General features: G+C 42.4%; 1 protein-coding gene across 1 annotated transcript in view; it reads left to right on the forward strand.

Moving 5' to 3' along the window:
* Positions 1-13,484: 13,484 nt before the first annotated feature.
* PRPSAP2 (phosphoribosyl pyrophosphate synthetase associated protein 2) overlaps positions 13,485-22,941 on the forward strand; it is a 54,247-nt gene continuing 44,790 nt past the window's right edge. Inside the window, exon 1 of the mRNA XM_066576591.1 lies at positions 13,485-13,589. The gene's annotated coding sequence lies outside the window, so the exon portion shown is untranslated. The remainder of the gene's footprint in view (positions 13,590-22,941) is intronic.

The following is a 22,941-nucleotide window of genomic DNA, read 5'->3' on the forward strand; positions in this document are numbered from 1 at the left end:
ATATGAAGCTATCAGACTACTGCTACAATCATTAGACCATTTTTACCCGATCACTAGTATTATAAGGTTACTGTTATTATCAGTGTACTATGTTGTTCTATTACTAATTCTAAGATGCCTATCCCTAACATTGTTGATCCAGAAGAAGGCGAAAAAACCCTGGACACATTCAGCCAATTGGTGACCAGGGAAAAAGTCCTTCTTGACCCCGGGAAAAGGCGATCGGTCCTAGAACCCCGGATCAAAGCCTCTAAAAGAATTTACAATTTCCTGTTATATTATTTAACCTACAACTACTTTTATTACATTGTTTACACAGTAGGGAATTATTTTTTATAATTACTAGTATTACACTATTACATTTTTTTATACTATTAGTACTCCACTATTAGTAATATTACACTAACCCTAACACTATAGTTATTGATCCAGAAGAAGGCGAAAAAACCCTGGACACATTCAGCCAATTGGTGACCAGGGGAAAATTCCTTCTTGACCCCGGGAAAAGGCGATCGGTCCTAGAACCCCGGATCAAAGCCGCTAAAGGAATTAACAATTTCCTGGCTGATATTAGATTATAAATACTATTAGATTATGATTTTAAGAGTATAATTACTATTATTTATGTTACTTATATGCTAATACTACTACTATTTCAATATTACTAATATCACACTATACCTAACCTAAACTTTAGATCCAGAAGAAGGCGAAAAAACCCTGGACACATTCAGCCAATTGGTGACCAGGAAAAAATTCCTTCTTGACCCCGAGAAAAGGCGATCGGTCCTAGAACCCCGGATCAAAGCCTCTAAAAAAATTAAGAAAATTCCTAACTGTTATTATATTATAAATACTATTTTATTATTTTTTTAGAGTAATACTACTATTGTTTCTTATTACTAATATTAGACTGTTATTACATGTATACTAATATTACACTGTGCCTAACCCTAACATTGTTGATCCAGAAGAAGGCGAAAAAACCCTGGACACATTCAGCCAATTGGTGACCAGGGAAAAATTCCTTCTTGACCCCGGGAAAAGGCGATCGGTCCTAGAACCCCGGATCAAAGCCCTTCCTACTATTATTGCTGATCTTATTATTTTTATTATTATAATATTAATTTATTTTTGTTACTACAATTACTATTATAAATATTATTATTATATTATTATTACTATTGCTGATGTTACTGCAATAGTTCAGAGGTGGAGGGTTCTTCGCAGGATCGTCCACATGATGTTCTTCTTGCCCCACATGCGGGGGCTGCCATGGTGAATGGAGCGCTGCCTGATCCTGCTTCTTCTCAGTGACCGGTCCTGAATCCCTCTCAGTGGGTCAGATGGATCACCACTGTTGGATTCCCGGTCCTCTTCTTCCTCATCCTCAAGATCTTCTTCCTCTCTTTCCTCCTCCTCTACTTCCTCATCCTGAATGTTATTATCGTCTTCCTCTCCTTCCTTTTCCTTCTTCTCCTCTACTTCCTCATCCTCAATGTTCTCCTCATTTTCTTCCTCATCTTCATCCTCCAGCCCCTCACATAGCATGTGAGCGATGGCTGCTCTTGCTCGCAGTGCCAACTCTACCTTTGTTGGTCTTGGTCTGATGATTTCACGAGTTGGCCGATATTGTCTCTGGGCTTCAGGGTTTGTTGGCATGAGGCGCTTAAAAGAGAGTGGATCCGTAATTTGTATGCTGAGGTGACTACATATATATATGTCCATGATAGCTGGCACGTTTACTCACCTCCTTCTTGAAGAGAGGGGACGGCAGGAGTTGCATACATTTCGTCACCAGTCGGAACTCCTCCGCCGACGTGACGCTGGCATAAGCTGAAGAGAGAGAACAAGCAGATAATGAGCTCAATCATGAATGTAGAGGAAGAGGCACAAAACTGACCAATATATGTAACCTGCTCACTGCTCAGAGTAGGACGTATAAAGGTCAGTTAGCAGCCATCTGTTCTCTCTATCTCCACCCTGTACTACATGGTCACCAGTTTCAATATCCAAACCCGCTGCAATTACCTATCCCCGGGACAATATGTTTTAGAGAAGTGGTTGTCCAGGTGGGCAATCTTTTACAATCTGAGCCCACCACTAAGATCAAGTTCACAACTGCTGTGTGCCTTGTGTCCTCACTGCATCAATCAATAAATGTGCCAAACGTATCCATCAGGATCCACTCACCCAACAGAGACCAAAAGAGCCTCCCTTCAGCCTCTGTTGGGTCAGTAGATCTCAGTACCATTTTTGAGTCATGGAATCGTATGGTAAACAACACAACTCAATATACACCTATACAAGAGAAATCTATATATACCACCCTGTATATGTTTTATTAAAGTGGGAGCCTCTAAGCTACATATCCCAGGGTATTCCTATACATCGGAAGGTATTCCAGCCTTCCATCAGTGGTTTATGTTGGAATCAAATGTACCAGCAGGGCACTTGACTGTATATACCGTCTAATGTACAAACCCTTAAATGTGGCTACACAAGAGGACATAAACCAAAAAAGGAAAACGCCTATCACACCATAATATAAAACAATATCTTTACTGTAATCACAAATTCATGAAATCATAAATGAAAATACTTAACCCATGCAAGGGGGCGCCCCAGACGAAGGCAGCTGTTGTGCCAAAACATGTTGGGTGCACCCTGAACCCTTGCTTGGGTTAATTATTTTGCCCCCTGCCTACCTGTTGTCATGGCCCTGGGAGAGCTATCCCTGACAGCAGATGATAAAGACAGTGAAGAGTCCTACCTGATCCAAAGCCGAGGCTGCTAATCTCTGTAGACCACATTGTTTCTGATAATCTGCATCACATCCAAAGCACAAAGAAAAAAGTGGTGAGAAAAGTTCCTCCGGCACAAATTACTATATGTAATGTGTAACCAAACCCCCGGGCCGGCAGTGTGGTTAGTGCTGTGGTCTTACTGCACTGGGGTGAAATTGACTAAACCCCCTGCATACCAGTATATTTGGGGTAAGTCGACGGACAGCACATGGCCCGTTATAGGGCTATGAGCACATGTACATTGACAGATTTTCACACAGAGCAATCATCTGCGGTAAAAAAAACTCATTACATGCTGTTTTCCTGTCCATATCACAGACAAGAAATAGCATATGCCAATGCATGTAGGTGTGCTGTGCCCGTTTACATCGGATAGCACATGGACAGCGTGCTGTCTAATGCACGTAGTACCCGAGTCTCTTGGATGTAACTATCATTCATAGCTAGTGTGTGCCTTTCCTTCAGACAACATCTGCATTGAGTTTGTATCTTTTTCCTCAATAGGCAGGCTGTTAAAATATAGTATAATGCAATACCATAATACTGCATTATACTGTATGAGCGATCAGAAATCCGCAAGTTCACTTTACCCCACTTACAAATTTTTAGAGCTATGCTGCATATACAGTACATATATACACACAGAGCTATGCTGCATATACAGTACATATATATATATATATACACAGAGCTATGCTGCATATACAGTACATATATACACAGAGCTATGCTGCATATACAGTACATATATATATATATATATATATACACAGAGCTATGCTGCATATACAGTACATATATATATATATATACACACAGAGCTATGCTGCATATACAGTACATATATATATACACAGAGCTATGCTGCATATACAGTACATATATGTATATACACAGAGCTATGCTGTATATACAGTACATATATACACACAGAGCTATGCTGCATATACAGTACATATATACACACAGAGCTATGCTGCATATACAGTACTCATATATTCACAGAGAGCTATGCTGCATATACAGTACATATATACACACAGAGCTAAGCTGCATATACAGTACATATATACACACAGAGCTATGCTGCATATACAGTACATATATACACACAGAGCTATGCTGCATATACAGTACATATATACACACAGAGCTATGCTGCATATACAGTACATATATACACAGAGCTATGCTGCATATACAGTACATATATACACAGAGAGCTATGCTGCATATACAGTACATATATACACAGAGAGCTATGCTGCATATACAGTACATATATACACAGAGAGCTATGCTGCATATACAGTACATATATACACACAGAGCTATGCTGCATATACAGTACATATATACACACAGAGCTATGCTGCATATACAGTACATATATACACACAGAGCTATGCTGCATATACAGTACATATATACACAGAGAGCTATGCTGCATATACAGTACATATATACACAGAGCTATGCTGCATATACAGTACATATATACACACAGAGCTATGCTGCATATACAGTACATATATACACAGAGCTATGCTGCATATACAGTACATATATACACAGAGCTATGCTGCTTATACAGTACATATATACACACAGCTATGCTGCATATACAGTACTTATATAAGTTTTACAGGACATTATTTGGTACATTAAATGGTAACATTAAAAACTATAACCGCCAAGAAAAAAAATAAAACGACAAAAAAATAGGAACATTATGACACTTAGAAGGGGGAGACACAAAACATGAAAATGAAAAGGCAAAATAATGGCTGTGTCCTCAAGGGGTTAAAGATGGGTTCCTGCTCTGTAAGACTGAGCGACCCTGTATTACATGACACCCAGTTATTTATATGATCACCATGTAGTGCTACACTAATCCTGCTGGGGGCAGTCACCTGGTGATAGCTGCACGGTCTATATAATCAACTGATCACCAGCAGGTCTGTGCTATGAAAGGAGGGAACCCTGTGAATGGCACTAGGGGGCGCTATCCTCATATAATCAGATCATGTTAATATACAGGACCCCCACTGTTGTCGGAGTAGGAGAGCTCAATGCCAATTGATTTAAGGAGGTTCATGAGCTCCATAGCGCCCTCAGAAGTTTAGAAAGTGACTCCGACCCCCTGTTCATAGCACACCTAAAATACGAGACCCCACAAAATAAGTGGTATAGAGACAAAAATATTTGTTCATTACATAACCGCCCCGGCTCCACCCACAAGTCCTTATACCGGAGACGTCTTTGGGTTACATTACAGGAAGATAATACAACAGAGCCAGCAGGAACTTTCTAGAACTCTGAATTAAAAGGGTAGTGCCAAGTTATAAAGAGCCCCCTCTCCATGGGATCCACAGGACGGGGTAACTTTATGATCAGCGGGGGTCCGATTGCTGGGAAACCCGCCCATCCTGAGAACACAGTTCTGGTCAGTCCCTGGGTGAATGGAGCCATCGGCCCCTCACTGATAATTTGGGATAACTTTATACCTTGGCACAACCCCTTAGAACATAGAAGAGACATCATTCCATTACCTGAGATCACGCAGAAACGTGCGGGTGTCCGTCGTCACTCACTGCTGAGCTCTAACAGACTGAGCACAAGTGACAGTTGGAAGACTTTCAAACACCAATGCTGCGATCCTATTGGTCGGTCACGGATGCTGTCGCCATGGTGACAGATGTAGCTGCCGATTCACTATATGGATATCCTTATATCAAGGCGTCATATTTAGTGCTTTAACTACTGGAAATTTTTTGAGTTTTCGTTTTTTTCATCCTCTCTATCCAAGAGCTAGAACTGTTGTATTTTACAACTCATCACTCTCTGCTGGTTTGGTTTTGCAGGACAAGTTGTACTTTTTAATGGTAACATTTAGTGTGCCGTATAATATATACATTTTTCAGTGCAGTGAAATGGAAAATAATTCATACATGCTATTTTTCGGGGGGGGGGGGGGAGGAGGAGGTTGCTCTTGTAGTGTACATAGTGACTTAAAAATGACCTTAACTTCATTCTATATGTCAGTACCATTACAACGATAATGTGTGAGATAAAAAATGTGATACTTAGAAAGTTCAGGCTTTTTCAGATGCGGTGACGACAATTGTGTTTATTTTTTATCATTTTGTGGAAAAATGAGAAAAGGATTTTTTTTTAAATTTTCCACTTATTTTTTTTACATTTTATTTCACTTAAATTAAACATTTTTTTTAGTGTTCTTAGGGGACATGAACTTGCAATTGTTTAATCACTTCTACAATATACTGCAATACTTCAGTACTGCAGTATATTGTATTTTTTACATTTACATATTAAGGCCTGCAAAGGCAAGGATTAATATGAATAAAGGGGTTGTCCCAGTTTTACCACCTCTGCATAACCCCTCCCCCATGCACTAACATACCAAACTGTCAACCCCGGTGTCAGAGACAGAAAGTATTTGCATTCTGCAGGCAGATGTCTCTTATGTATATCTGACAATTTCTGCACACAGTTCCTGTTTTTCATGCATGAGGGTCTCCACACAAGGACCAGTGCTGTGTGCTTGCCCCCAGGTTAAAATTTGGCAGCCAGCCCCTGAGTGTCATTCTAATGCAAAAGAAACCTCTTGGACCAGTGTGTATGGCTGTTGTAGCATAACAATACCAGTAGAGGGAGCTCTTAAGGTCCATACTAGTTTGCAATGAATCCCGTAAGCGTCACGCTGCCGTTAGTCATTAAGAAAATATCCAAATCTGACAAATACCGATCTAATAACAACCTGGAAACATTCCTGTGTGACTGGCATCCTAGAGATCGCTAGAGGGTCTTCATAGGTACATCTAGATTTCTCCATGGCTAATGAGTCATGTGACCACAATGCACAAATTGGACTTCTAAATTGAATAATTGTTACTGGTAGATTCTTCTTGTAAAGCCGCTTCTCGATTGGTCTGTGAATGAGAGATGAGATTTATTAAAACTAGTGCATTAAAAAAGCCGATGATCGGCCCACAGCAACCAGATCAGCACTTACTGTTCAGAGGCCTCGGGCCCTTTGGAAGGGTTGTTATAGGCAACGGCTCCATTATTTATTTCAACGGCTTTAATAAAAAGCTTTTTTACATTACAGATTTAATTTACTATCATTTCTGCTCAGCTACCGCGGATACACACACCCAAACCTGCATGTGTAGCTATATCCCAGGCCATCCAACAGGGGGCAGTGAAGGCTGCAAATAATTTTATACATCAATCTGATTCTTTTACACTACAGGTATAAAGGATATATGTTTGATTGGTGGGGTCTACTACTTATCATAAGAACAGGGTCCCATGCACCTCTTGAATGAATAAAGCAGCGGTCAGGCAACTGCTGGGGACTGCTGAGCACTTGTACTGGACTATGTTCAGTAGTCAAATTAAGATGAATATGGCCCCTTATCTACAAGATTATACCTACTTTTAATACTGCCCCCTATGTACAAGAATATAACTACTATAATACTGCTCCTATGTGCAAAAATATATAACTACTATAATACTGCCCCCCTATGTACAAGAATATAACTATTATAATACTGACTCCTATGTACAAGAATATAACTACTATAATACTGCTCCTAAGTGCAAGAATATAACTACTATAATACTGCCCACTATGTACAAGAATATAACTACTATAATACTGTCCCCTATGTATACGAATATAACTACTATAATACTACCCCCTACGTACAAGAATATAACTACTATAATACTGCCGCTATGTACAAGAATATAACTACTATAATACTGCCCCCTATGTACAAGAATATAACTACAATACTACTGCCCCCTATGTACAAGAATATAACTACTATAATACTGCCCCCCTATGTGCAAGAATATAACTACTATAATACTGCCCTGTATGTGCAAGAATATAACTACTATAATACTGCTCCCTATGTACCAGAATATAGCTACTATAATACTGCCTCCTATGTACAAGAATATAACTACTATAATACTGTCCCCTATGTACAAGAATATAACTACTATAATACTGCCACCTATGTACAATAATATAACTACTATAATACTGCCCCCTATGTACAAGAATATAACTACTATAATACTGCCCCCTATGTACAAGAATATAACTACTATAATACTGCCCCGTATGTACAAGAATATAACTACTATAATACTGCCCACTATGTATAAGAATATAACTACTAAAATACTGCTCCTATGTACAAGAATATAACTACTATAATACTGCCCCCTGTGTACAAGAATATAACTACTATAATATTGCCCCCTATGTACAAGAATATAACTACTATAATATTGCCCCCTATGTACAAGAATATAACTACTATAATACTGCCCCCTATGTACAAGAATATAACTACTATAATACTGCCCCCTATGTACAAGAATATAACTACTATAATACTGCCCCTATGTACAAGAATATAACTACTATAATACTGCTCCCTATGTACAAGAATATAACTACTATAATACTGCCTCCTATGTACAAGAATATAACTACTATAATACTGCCCCCTATGTACAAGAATATAAGTACTATAATACTGCTCCCTATGTACAAGAATATAACTACTATAATACTGATCCTATGTACAAGAATATAACTACTATAATACTGCCCCCTATGTACAAGAATATAACTACTATAATACTGCTCCCTATGTACAAGAATATGACTACTATAATACTGATCCTATGTACAAGAATATAACTACTATAATACTGCCCCCTATGTACAAGAATATAACTACTATAATACTGCTCCCTATGTACAAGAATATGACTACTATAATACTGATCCTATGTACAAGAATATAACTACTATAATACTGCCCCCCTATGTACAAGAATATAACTACTATAATACTGCCGCCTATGTACAAGAATATAACTACTATAATACTGCCCCCTATGTACAAGAATATAACTACTATAATACTGCCTCCTCTGTACAAGAATATAACTACTATAATACTGCTCCTATGTACAAGAATATAACTACTATAATACTGCCGCCTATGTACAAGAATATAACTACTATAATACTGCCCCCTATGTACAAGAATATAACTACTATAATACTGCCTCCTCTGTACAAGAATATAACTACTATAATACTGCTCCTATGTACAAGAATATAACTACTATAATACTGCTCCTAAGTAGAGATGAGCGAACGTACTCGTTTCGAGTAATTACTCGACCGAGTACCGCTATTTTCGAGTACTTCAGTACTCGGGTGAAAAGATTCGGGGGGCGCCGGGGGGCGGGGGGAGGCGTGGCGGCGCGGGGGCTAGCAGCGGGGAACAGGGGGGAGCCCTCTCTCTATCCCTCTCCCCCCCACTCCCCGCTGCAACCCCCCACTCACCCACGGCGCCCCCTGAATCTTTTCGCCCGAGTACTGAAGTATTCGAAAATCGCGGTATACGGGCGAAAAAGGGAGTGGCCGAGTACGCTCGCTCATCTCTACTCCTAAGTGCAGGAATATAATTACTATAATACTGCCCACTATGTACAAGAATATAACTACTATAATACTGCCCCCTATGTACAAGAATATAACTACTATAATACTGCCCCCTATGTACAAGAATATAACTACTATAATACTGCCCCCTATGTACAAGAATATAACTACTATAATACTGCCCCCTATGTACAAGAATATAACTACTATAGTACTGCTCCTATGTACAAGAATATAACTACTATAATACTGCCTCCTATGTACAAGAATATAACTACTATAATACTGCCCCTATGTACAAGAATATAACTACTATAATACTGCCCCCTATGTACAAGAATATAACTACTATAATACTGCCCCCTATGTACAAGAATATAACTACTATAATACTGCTCCTATGTACAAGAATATAACTACTATAACTGCTCCCTATATACAAGAATAGAACTACTACAATATTGTCTCCTATATACCAGAATATACCTAGTGTAATACTGCCCCCTATGTACAAGAAGATAGCTACTATAATACTGCCTCCGATGTACAAGAATATAACTACTATAAAACTGCCCCCTATGTACAAGAACATAACTAATATAATACTGCCCCCCTATGTACAAGAATATATCTACTATAATACTGCCTCCTATGTACAAGAATATAACTACTTCGATACTGCCCCCTATGTACAATATTATAGCTACTATAATACTGCCCCCTATGCACAAGAACATAACTACTATAATGCTGCTCCCATGTACAAGAATATAACTACTATAATACTGCTCCCTATGTACAAGAATATAACTACTATAATGCTGCTCCCTATGTACAAGAATATAACTACTATAATACTGCCCCCTATGTACAAGAATATAACTATTATAATACTGTCCCCTGTGTACAAGAATATAACTACTATAATACTGCCCCCTATGTACAAGAATATAACTACTATAATACTGCTCCTATGTACAAGAATATAACTACTATAATACTGCCCCCTATGTACAAGAATATAACTACTATAATACTGCCCCCTATGTACAAGAATATAACTACTATAATACTGCCCCCTATGTACAATAATATAGCTACTATAATACTGCCTCCTATGTACAAGAATATAACTACTATAATACTGCCCCCTATGTACAAAAATATAACTACTACGATACTGCCCCCATGTACAATAATATAGCTACTATAATACTGCCCCCTATGTACAAGAACATTACTATAATACTGCTCCTATGTACAAGAATATAACTACTATAATACTGCTCCTATGTGCAAAAATATATAACTACTATAATACTGACCCCCTATGTACAAGAATATAACTACTATAATACTGCCCACTATGTACAAGAATATAACTACAAGAATACTAGGAGGCAGTATTATAGTAGTTATATTCCTGTACATAGTGGGCAGTATTATAGTAGTTATATTCTTGTACATAGGGAGCAGTATTATAGTAGTTATATTCTTGTACATAGGGAACAGTATTATAGTAGTTATATTCTTGTACATAGGAGCAGTATTATAGTAATTATATTCTTGTACATAGGGGGCAGTATTATAGTAGTTATGTTCTTGTACATAGGGGCAGCATTATAGTAGTTATATTCTTGTACATAGGGGGCAGTATTATAGTAGTTATAATCTTGTAGATAGGAGCAGTGTTATAGTCGTCATATTCTTGTACACAGGGGGCAGTATTAAAGTAGTTATATTCTTGTACATGGAAGCAGTATTATAGTAGTTATATTCCTGTACATAGGAGCAGTATTATAGTAGTTATATTCTTGTACACAGGGGGCAGTATTATAGTAGTTATATTCTTGTACATAGGGGGCAGTATTATAGTAGTTATATTCTTGTACATAGGGGGCAGTATTATATTAGTTATATTCTTGTACATAGGGGCAGTATTATAGTAGTTATATACTTGTACATAGGGGGCAGTATTATAGTAGTTATATTCTTGTACATAGGGGCAGTATTATAGTAGTTATATTCTTGTACATAGGGGGCAGTATCATAGTAGTTATATTCTTGTACATAGGGGGCAGTATTATAGTAGTTATATTCTTGTACATAGGGGGCAGTATTATAGTAGTTATATTCTTGTACATAGGAGGCAGTATTATAGTAGTTATATTCTTGTACATAGGGAGCAGTATTATAGTAGTTATATTCCTGTACATAGGAGCAGTATTATAGTAGTTATATTCTTGTACATAGGAGCAGTATTATAGTAGTTATATTCTTGTACATAGGGGGCAGTATTATAGTAGTTATATTCTTGTACATAGGGGGCAGTATTATAGTAGTTATATTCTTGTACATAGGAGCAGTATTATAGTAGTTATATTCTTGTACATAGGGATCAGTATTATAGTAGTTATATTCTTGTACATTGGGGGCAGTATTATAGTAGTTATATTCTTGTACATAGGGGGCAGTATTATAGTAGTTATATTCTTGTACATAGGAGGCAGTATTACAGTAGTTATATTCTTGTACATAGGAGCAGTATTATAGTAGTTATATTCTTGTACATAGGGGGTAGTATTATAGCAATTTCAGTGGTACCTTGGTTTAGGTCCCCTTTGGTTTTTTGCCCCCTGTGTACAAGAATATGACTACTATAATAGTGCCGCCTATGTAAATTTTTAATCTAAAATCATCCGACTATCCACTAATAGGCGCGGAAACAGCGGAGCGCATCTGGTAAGCGTCACACAGAAATCCACCATCAGATCAAGCAGAGTATTGGACATGCCCCAGCCGACAGTGTGGGAGATTCTGCACAAAACTTTGCCATGTTGTCCCTACCGATTGCACTTGTTAACAGCCCGGAAACTGGACAACAAGGCGCAGCAACATCTTTTCTGTGATGGTTTCATGGAGTCTTTTAGTGATGAAGTCGCCTTCCACCTTCCGGGAAACAAACGTCAGAATCGGGGAGGGAGATCCCACCGGGCTACATGGAGCGTACGTGAGGACTCCCCGGAGGTGAATGCATTGTGCGCTATAACCTGCAGCGTAGTGTGCGGACCCTTCTTCTTCCATAAGGAAACAATAACGGATTTTGTAAATGGACGCTACGGATATGGCTTCTCCCGCAGCCGGAACAGGAAATCCCAGGATTCATCTTCCAACATTACTGGTGAAGTGAGAAGTCAGCTCAATAGGCGACTACCAAACAGATGGGTTGGCCAGGCACATGGTGACGTCAGTGAACTGCTTCCTTGGCCTCCACGTTCCCCGGACCTTCCCTTGTACTTCTCTCTGTGTGTTCGAGTCTGCCTGACCCCCTTACCACCCACCATCATCTACGGCATCATGGAAGCCATCGCATCAGTCATGATCCGCTACAACATGTATGATCGGACTCACGCAGCCAAAAGCGTTAAGCGCCGGAGGGCTCCTGCAGTGTTTTACCAGCCATGACCCCATGTACGTCCACGTATGGCGGTCATGTGCAGTACACCTGTTTTTTTGTTTATATTGCCCATGGCGTCGCTTAGTAATGATATGTATACCCGCCGCCATATGCCATGTAATTGCGTATGGGCTTTGGGTATAGGCGCAACCATGGAGAACAATGGTCTCATATATATAAGCGGCACAATAGAACATGCCGGTTTATTTTGCGCTCGCCGATTATGCGAATGTGAGCGGAAATGCGTAAGCCCATATAATTGATTGCCTGTGAGCTACCGCGCATCACACGGGCGTACAGAGGCCGCGTAATACGCAATTCCAAGATGGTCGTGTGAGCCGGGCCCCTGGCAGGAACTTGCCTACAGGCACCATGTGTGTCCAGTAACAAAGGGGTCACACTGACAACTCTGATGGGGGAACATGTCTGATGTGGTGCTACAGAACTTTATGTTTCCATTGATACGAGCTTTCAGTGTGTGAGTGTCGTTATACAGGAGGTAGGAGGCTTCATGGCGGGAAGCCCATCTGTAATACCCCTGTACAACGCCGCTCAGTCGCTGACAGATCGATGCGCTCGACGCTCCCCATCCCTTCTCTTCCCTGCCATTGACAGTCCCTCTGCCTGGTGACGTCACGCACGCTGGGCGGATGAGGGGGGGGGGGGGCACAGTCTGTGTTCAGATCGATGCGATCTGCGCTCCTCAGGCTCGCACCACTCCGCCATTTTCAGTGTCTGAAAGCGAGTGAGAGGAGAGGAGGCAGAGACCGGGACCGGGACCGGCGGGGCTGAGGTCACACGAGGGCGGGGGTGACAGGTAACTGCTGCGGGCACGGGGGGCTGCTGGTGTTATACGTCACGTATGTTAGTGGAGCGGTGGGTGTGCGTGTAACACATGTGTCAGCTCCATTACATGTGTGATACTATGTATCCCGGCGTGACATGTCACGTGCCTCATATTACATGTATGTTCTGCCAGTCATGTGACCTGCCTGGGACACGTGTGTGGCACAGTGTAGGATGGTGGTATGTTGTGCAGCAGTCATTCCATGCCTCTTCAGGGTTCTGCAGCCCAGTGACCTCCTAAATACCCCAAATCCATCAACTTTACCAATAGTCTTCATTCACATATCTACCGTCTTATTATATTTTGTGTCAGCCTGCAGTTCCCATGCGGACCGATGTGTCTCCATGGTAACAGACTACAGAGCAGTGTGCTGTCAGGTGCTGCCTCTGTCATTGAGTCGCCCTCCGGCTGCCGTGAGGTGATGGCGCCGCTGTTACTTGGCCCGGATATCATTGGGTTCGTTAATGAGTAATGTAGACAAGGCATGCAAGGGTTAAGTGATAAGAGGCGCCCAGCTTTTATTTGCGCCGCTTTGCGCTCAGTCTCCACTGTAACCCGATGGCCGTCTCGGTGCCGCGGTCTGATGGGCGTTAGAGGGAAGTGGTTGTAATTCATGATCTGCTGCTCCACATTACTTGCTGGCAGCGAGACAAGATATTAATACACTTCTAGAATGTGCCGTATGGATCCAAAGGATTTCTGGCGAGGTGACCGCACTTTTACCGCAAGTACGTCGTGGAGTATTTATAGCCGCTGCTCGGCATCGGACACCGAGTTATAGGTTATATATAGAATAGATGTACATTAGTTATACTGTATTATACCCCAGAGCTGCACTCACTATTCTGCTGGTGGAGTTACTGTATACATACATTACTTACTCTATACTGATACTGAGTTACATCCTGTTGTATACTCCAGAGCTGCACTCACTATTCTGCTGGTGGAGTCACTGTGTACATACATTACTTATCCTGTACTGATCCTGGGTTACATCCTGTATTATACTCCAGAGCTACACTCACTATTCTGCTGGTGGGGTCACTGTGTACATAAGTTACTTATCCTGTACTGATCCTGAGTGACATCCTGTGTTATACTCCAGAGCTGCACTCACTATTCAGCTGGTGGAGTGGAGTCACTGTATACATACATTACTTATCCTGTACTGATCCTGGGTTACATCCTGTATTATACTCCAGAGCTACACTCACTATTCTGCTGGTGGAGTCACTGTGTACTTACATTACTTATCTTGTACTGATCCTGGGTTACATCCTGTTGTATACTCCAGAGCTGCACTCATTATTCTGCTGGTGGGGTCACTGTGTACATACATTACTTATCCTGTACTGATCCTGAGTTATATCCTGTATTATACTCCAGAGCTGCACTCACTATTCTGCTGGTGGGGTCACTGTATACATACATTACTTATCCTGTACTGATCCTGAGTTACATCCTGTGTTATACTCCAGAGCTGCACTCACTATTCAGCTGGTGGAGTGGAGTCACTGTATACATACATTACTTATCCTGTACTAATCCTGAGTTACATCCTGTATTATACTCCAGAGCTGCACTCACTATTCTGCTGGTGGGGTCACTGTGTACATAAGTTACTTATCCTGTACTGATCCTGAGTGACATCCTGTGTTATACTCCAGAGCTGCACTCACTATTCAGCTGGTGGAGTGGAGTCACTGTATACATACATTACTTATCCTGTACTGCTCCTGAGTTACATCCTGTATTATACTCCAGAGCTGCACTCACTATTCTGCTGGTGGAGTCACTGTGTACATACATTACTTATCCTGTACTGCTCCTGAGTTACATCCTGTATTATACTCCAGAGCTGCACTCACTATTCTGCTGGTGGAGTCACTGTGTATATACTTTATATAATCTTATACCGCTGGGATAAGTATCAGGTGCATCTGTGCTAGACAGTCATCCCATGTCAAAGGGCCCTAAGTAATGTATGTATACAGTGACTCCACCAGCAGAATAGTGAGTGCAGCTCTGGAGCAGAATACAGGATATAACCCATGCTCATTTCTGGTTACAATGGACTTCCTGACCAGGATTACATGACGGAGATCATCAGGCCATTCTGGGGATTGTAGTCGTATCACAGCCCCGCTCTGGATCCTCGGTCACTTCTTAGAGCTTGAGGTTCTTAGTTTGTAAGTTTGGAGGTGTTGTAGGGTATCTGATTGCCGGATTCAGGTCTGTCAGTTCGGTTACTTTCTTCGATGTGCCTGGATACCCCTATTAAAGAGCCCATCTCCCCTAAATAAGTGTCTCCGTCCCCTGTGAGCTCTCCGTCCCCTGTGAGCTCTCCGTCCCCTGTGAGCTCTCCGTCCCCTGCCCGTCCTCGTTATTTCCTCCTTGCCCGCATTGGGTTCTGTTCTTGTTCTTAGCAGAATCCCTGAAAAGAAATGCAATGTATTAAATATTGCAACTGCTAACCACCTCAGAGTGTCCTCCCCTCTTACCTCATGTCTGCCCGATGTGTGTGTCAGTGTACACTGCCATCCTGGTATTGCAGTGTAATCACAGGCCCCCTTTCTATAGTTACCCCATGTCCCAGCTCAGTGTGGGTCCTGGGAGGATCAGCGTTGCTGTAGTGAGTTCTGCGCCCAGGCGGGTGATTTCGGTGTGCTCCGTATCGGCTTGTCGCTGACTGTTTATGTCTTGGCGCTGGGCTCTGTCATGTTCTGGCATCGGGATGCAGATGTATTATTCAGGGTGATGTGTCTGATGTGCCGCAGCCGCTCTGAACGCTCAGGCTGAAAGTAAGCTACCGACACCCGCCAAACCACGCTTCTATTAGTGTATAGTATTAGTGTACATGGACGCTGAGCGAATATTGCATAACAAACTATGTGCACAGGGCAGTAATTAGCCGGGTGAACGCTGGTACATGATCATTGCCCTGTGCAGACGTGCCAGGGAGCAGCCAACAAGCCAGCAAATGGTAACTTGTTTGTCGTCTGAACGCATCTTTTATGTAAACATTAAAATCCGGCTTCGTTAACTGGATGTCTTGTCATCAGTAATGAGGCTCTATGTGAATGAGTGTGCAAGCAATAGTTCAGCTGCATACATGTACTGATCCTGAGTTACATCCTGTATTGTACTGCAGAGCTGCACTCACTATTCTGCTGGTGGAGTCACTGTGTACATACATTACTGATCCTGAGTTACATCCTGTATCATACTCCTGAGCTGCGCTCACTATTCTGCTGGTGGAGTCACTGTATACATACATTACTCATCCTGTACTGATCCTGAGTTACATCCTGTATCATACTCCTGAGCTGCACTCACTATTCTGCTGGTGGAGTCACTGTGTACATACATTACTCATCCTATACTGACCCTGAGTTACATCCTGTGTTATACCCCAGAGCTGCACTCACTATTCTGCTGGTGGGGTCACTGTATACATACATTACTCATCCTGTACTGATCCTGAGTTACATCCTGTATTATACCCCAGAGCTGCACTCACTATTCTGCTGGTGGAGTCACTGTGTACATACATTACTTATCCTGTACTGATCCTGAGTTACATCCTGTATTATACTGCAGAGCTGCACTCACTATTCTGCTGATGGAGTAACTGTATACATACATTACATAATGCTGGGTGACCTGTCGGGTATTTGTTGCCCGTCAGATCGTCGCATATAAAAGCACCCTTATCCCTGGACTGATCCTGATTAACATTCTGTATTATACTCCAGTGCTGCACTCACTATTCTGCTGGTGGAGTCACTGTGTATATAAATTATTTTACATTTTTATATTGCTGGGATAAGTATCAGGTGCATCTGTTCTAGGTAGTTGTCCCATGTCAAAGGGCCCTAAGTATTGCATGTACCAGCAGAATAGTGAGTGCAGCTCTGGGGTATACTACAGGCAAAGTAATGTATGTACACAGTGACTCCACCAGCAGAATAGTGAGTGCAGCTCTGGAGTATAATACAGGATGTAACTCAGGATCAGTACAGGATAAGTAATGTATGTACCCAGTGACTCCACCAGCAGAATAGTGAGTGCAGCTCTGGAGTATAATACAGGATGTGACTCAGGATTAGTACAGGATAACTCATGTATGTATACAGTGACCCCACCAGCAGAATAGTGAGTGCAGCTCTGGAGTATAATACAGGATGTAACTCAGGATCAGTACAGGATAAGTAATGTATGTACACAGTGACTCCACCAGCAGAATAGTGAGTACAGCTCTGGAGTTAATACAGGATGTAAGAGTAACAGCCTTCAGACATCTATGTAAAGCTGGCCACTGATCAGGAAATGGATGTAAGTAATGTGTTATTTATCAGCATTGCCCCAGGGACAGTCCTTATATTCAGCATTGCCCCAGGGACAGTCCCTATATTCAGCATTGCCCCAGGGACAGTCCCTATATTCAGTGCATGATGTCATGCTGCCGCTGCTGTGTCTTGGATGAACTATGGACAGACGGTTAGATCGGCTGTGGTCGTGCTGACGGTCCTGAAAACATTGTGATGGCTGCGGTTTTGCTTATCAGTGGACATCTTGGGGTCTGTCACCCACCGATTACATATGATTCCTGTATGGCATGATGCTGCATAGGCTGGCACTCGCAGAGGGTATGGCGCTGTGTGTTGTAAGTCCGACATGTTACTATATTTTAATCGGTCTCGTCGTTGGGTGTCATCACTCAGGAATCTGTCACTCTCTGATTTCCAGTCCGGACACTTCATCTGCTCCTTACAAGCCAATGTAAGATTATCGCCTCCAGTCCTGATATAGAAATGTCCTCGGAGAAGCAGTTTCCTAAGTTATGTCTGTAGAACAACAAGTCGGTGGGTGCTTTCTAGGAGTGGTGCCCGGTCTTGTGCCGCCATGTTTGGTCCGGATCTCAAGCACAGCCGCATCCACTTATGTGCTGCCGATCAAGACACAATATTAGGTGGCCTTCTAGGCATTTGTGGGGATCTCGGCAGTGAGACCCCAATACATCGGATGTGGACGGGGGATGAAACCCTATAAGACGTGCATGCCCAGCATATTGTACAACCATTCATTACTAGCATGTGAGTAACATTAAAATGAAGTGAAACCTCGTGGGAATACAGAGAACAGGATGAGAGGGACACAGGAAACTGGATTTCCTGCAAACACTTTGGACATCATGGTTGCTACTAAAGACCTTTATTCCCGATCCATGGGACAAGGGATAAATGCCTGATCACTGGGGGTCCGACCGTTGGACCATCAGCGATCCGGAGTCCTTTCCAAACGGAGGAGGAGCAGAAGTATTGCAGATAAATGCTATATGCAAAGCAAATCTAAGTGAGCGTGTGTGCTGTCTTCTAGTGTGCTGTCTCTTAAGTGTGTGACTTGGGATTAGTGAGTTTGGATTCGGGGACTTTGGAAGAGTCACTTCTATCTATTTACTGCTTATCTTTTTACATATAGATTAGATTCTATCCATCCGATCCCATTTAGAATGTGCTCCATGACTGACAAGGCCGTCCAGTGTACATCTTGTGCCATGTATGCAGTTCTTGAACAGCCGTACGAGGGTGCATACTGCTGTACGAAATGTGAGTGTGTTGTGCTTTTGGAAGCCCAGTTTCTGGATCTAAATGAGCGACTTGCTGCACTGAGATCCATTCGCAGCATGGAAAGGACCTTGCTGCTCGCTGGGGTAGATCCTGGGGTAGATGGTAGTTTGGGAGAGCAGGATGAGCAGGCAGCTAGCTGGGTGACAGGAGGGGTAGAGGGAAGAGAACCAGGGAGGCTAGTCCTGAACTGGCAAACCCCCAAAAGTTTGCAAAGTTGGCGGATGAGGGGGATGCCATTACAGGATTAGCACTACTGCAGCTCGACGTGCCCTCGGAACGCCAGGGAGCTGACTGCTCCAGTAAGATGGGAATGGGAGCGCAGGGCAAGCTAGACAAGTCCTGGTATTAGGGGGACAGTCAGGGCAATCTGCCATTGTTGAACTGTGTTGTCTTCCTGGCGTTCGAGTTCAACACATTGCAGATTGGGTTGGCAGAGCTGGTGAGGACCAGCGATCATTATACACATTGGCAACAAAGTTAGAGGTAGCTGGAAGGTCCTTAAAAGCAAATTAATGGATCTAGTATGTAGGCTTAGGGCAAGAACCTCTAAAGTAGTAGTTTCTGAAATATTACCTGTACCAGAATGGCAGCGAGAGATTAGGGAGGTAAGCAAGTGGCTCCGGAGTTAGTGTACGAAGGAGCAGTTTCGGTTCCCGGAGAACTTGGCTGACTTTGCTGATGGCTACAGGCTCTACCATAGGGTCGGGCTGCATCTCAATGGGGAGGATGCAACTGTGCTGCAGGGGACGGTGGCTAGAAGGTTGGAGGAGTGTTTGATCGAGGGGAAGACTGGGGGGCAACCAGAGAGATCGAGGGGAAAACAACTGTAGGCTGTGATCTGGGACTAAGTAATGGAAATAGGGGCAGAGCGGTGGGAGGGCTTAGAACTGGTAGAATAGTTGGGCCCCCTGCACACACTTCCGCCCTTGCCCGCCTGGATGGGATTGCATTACAAAACGCAATCCTATGCAGACTGCCGCAATTTGTCTGTGTGAAAATACGCACGGAAAACAAATCGCGGCATGCTCTATTTCTGTGTGGGTCTCGCAGAGGTCCGCATAGAAATGTCACCCCCGGCGCACTGGCTCCGCTCTGCGCATGCGCCGGCTGGGCAGCAGCCGAAACATGCCGGAGCCGCGGGAGCAGGTGAGAGCCGCACTGGTTCCTGCAGGGACGCGGGTCGGATCCCGCAGCGAGAATACTCGCAGGGGATCCGACCCGGCTGTCTGCAGGCGGCATTAATAGGGATACACTTAGTATGAAAAGTAAAGGCTGATGTAGACACAACGATTTTGTCTCAAAGCCGTCTTTTGAGTGATAATCGTTGTGTCTAGCTGCAATGACCTTGTACAGTTTTCGTTAAGCTGTTGCTGAAAGATCAGAGATCAGTTATCAGGAATTCACAGCGGGATACAGCTGATACTATTGTTTCAGCTGTATCCTGCTCCCTGATGACAGGCTGGGTATGAAGAACACAGCTGTCCAGCTCTGTTCTCCATACCCTGCTTGGAGCACTCTGCTGTATAACAGCGGGGCGCTCAGAGCAGAGTACAGCTGTATGCAGAAGACAAGCAGCCCTGCTTGTCTTCTGCATCCCAAGATCTTGTATCTAAACCAGGCTTAACCAAAACCTTCTAAACTGTATGGTGACTAATGTTAGAAGTCTGATTAATATGGTTCATGAACTGGAAGTAATAATGTCTGAGGAAAACTACGACATAGTGGGAATAACAGAGACCTGGTTGGATGAAAGCTGTGACTGAGCGGTGAACTTACAGGGTTACTGTCTGTTCAGAAGGAATGAAAGAGGGAACAGTTTGTCTTTATGAAAAATCCTGTTTAAAGCCCACGGAGGGAGATGAACATGTGGAGACTCTATTGGTAGAGCTACATGGAGGGGAAAAACTATAATAAAGTCCTCATAGGGGTTTTCTATAGATCGCCAAATATAACAGAAGCCATTGAAAATCTATTTGCTGAGGCAAATAGATGAAACTGAAAATCACAATGAGGTAATTATTATGAGGGGGAGGGCTTAACTACTCATATATAAAATGGGAAGTCAAGACCTGCAGATCTCATAAAGGTACCAAGTTTGTGTGAATTACTAAAGATGTTTACCTGACCCAACATGTACGGGACACAATGTCCTCAGAAATGAGTTCAGACAATAAAGGGGAAATATGGCTCAATAAAGGTGTAGAGGAGGCAATAAACAACAAAAATAAAGCGTTTAAACTACTAAATCAAGAAGGCAGCGAAGAGGCACTAAAAGAAAAAAACTAAATTATGTAAAAAGCAGCAAAGATGGAGACACTGTAAAACTAATACCATATGAATAGTAAAAAGATTAATACTGTAAGTGTTGGCCCTTTAATAAATAATGTAGGAAAAATGTTAGAGGATGATGAGGAGTAGGCAATTCTATTAAATAGTTTTTTCTCCAGTGTATTCATAGAAGAAACAAAATGTTAGATGAGATACAGACTGTTAGCAGAGACGGTCCAGCCGCCCACTGGATCGCTCTGCTTCATTTACTTGTGGCGCTGGCAAATTTAAACTCCAATTACTAAAGGCCCATTTACACGGAGCAATAATCGCTCATACAACAGTTTAAGTGACAGTTTTGAACGATCATCTGTGCATAACTCTAAGAAGCTACTTAAGAGTTATGCAGGCGGAGTGGGATACTGTCCCAATGGCTCAGAGAACAATGCAGCTGTTTTGCATATGCACCTTTTAGACCCAACGATTATCGCTCAAAAGACGACTTTTGAGTGAATTTTGAGCGATAATCGATGTCTAAATGGGCCTTAAGGTATGCTTTATTATCAGGCCAATAACGATGACTGTATGAAGCGCCGCTCTTAGCTTGTACTAGTAAAATCTCATGGCACGTTCCTTTTAAAGGACCTTTAACAGCCCAATGATCAGGTATGGACGTTTGCTGGAACATTCATTTGCCAGATTATCGGACCGTGTAAACAAGTCAATGATCAACCAGCTGATGGTCTTGTTTGTGTGAGCACAACAATACTTGGTGGGCCGCGCACTTTCTGGTGTAGACAGGCAGATGTGCAGCTGACGAATGATAGCCGGACGAGGACAAATGATCGTTAACGATTGTTACAGACTTTCTAATTATCGCTCTTTATCACATAAAAGAAACTGTAGACATGAGCTCGTCACAGGGTCCCTCTGCATTTTGGAGGTGGCTGGCAGATCCACATTTCCCAGTGAAGTCTATGGGCATTGTTGGGCCTCCGCGGGAGTCTCCAGTAGGGGCCATGGACTGTCCATACAGGACAACTCTTCTGCAATGCTTTCATCCTTGCATCAGATTGTTTTGTTGTCCTGTCCCCTTAACTTAGGACTTCTTGGAAATCTCGCCCTTCCTCCCCTTCGTATCTCCAGCAAGTATTTTCCTGGCCCTTGGACCAAGGTGAGCGGTGATACATTAACCTGCTACTCCCCTTATCAGTAAGACTGGCTGTAGGGCACCTTCTGATGGCACACGGTCCACAGATGGCGGTTTTCTGAATTGTTCCAGGACTCTGCTCCTCATGAGGAGGTTTCAGTCCGGTTATTATCCCAGACAATGCATATTCTTTACACCTTCTGCCTTTCTTTAGCCGTCACTGTCAGACGTACAATTGGATTGCCGGGCCTGCTTTGACCCTTGTCACCCGGCC

The sequence above is a fragment of the Eleutherodactylus coqui genome, chromosome 8 (assembly GCF_035609145.1).
Source record: "Eleutherodactylus coqui strain aEleCoq1 chromosome 8, aEleCoq1.hap1, whole genome shotgun sequence".
NCBI lineage: Eukaryota > Metazoa > Chordata > Amphibia > Anura > Eleutherodactylidae > Eleutherodactylus > Eleutherodactylus coqui.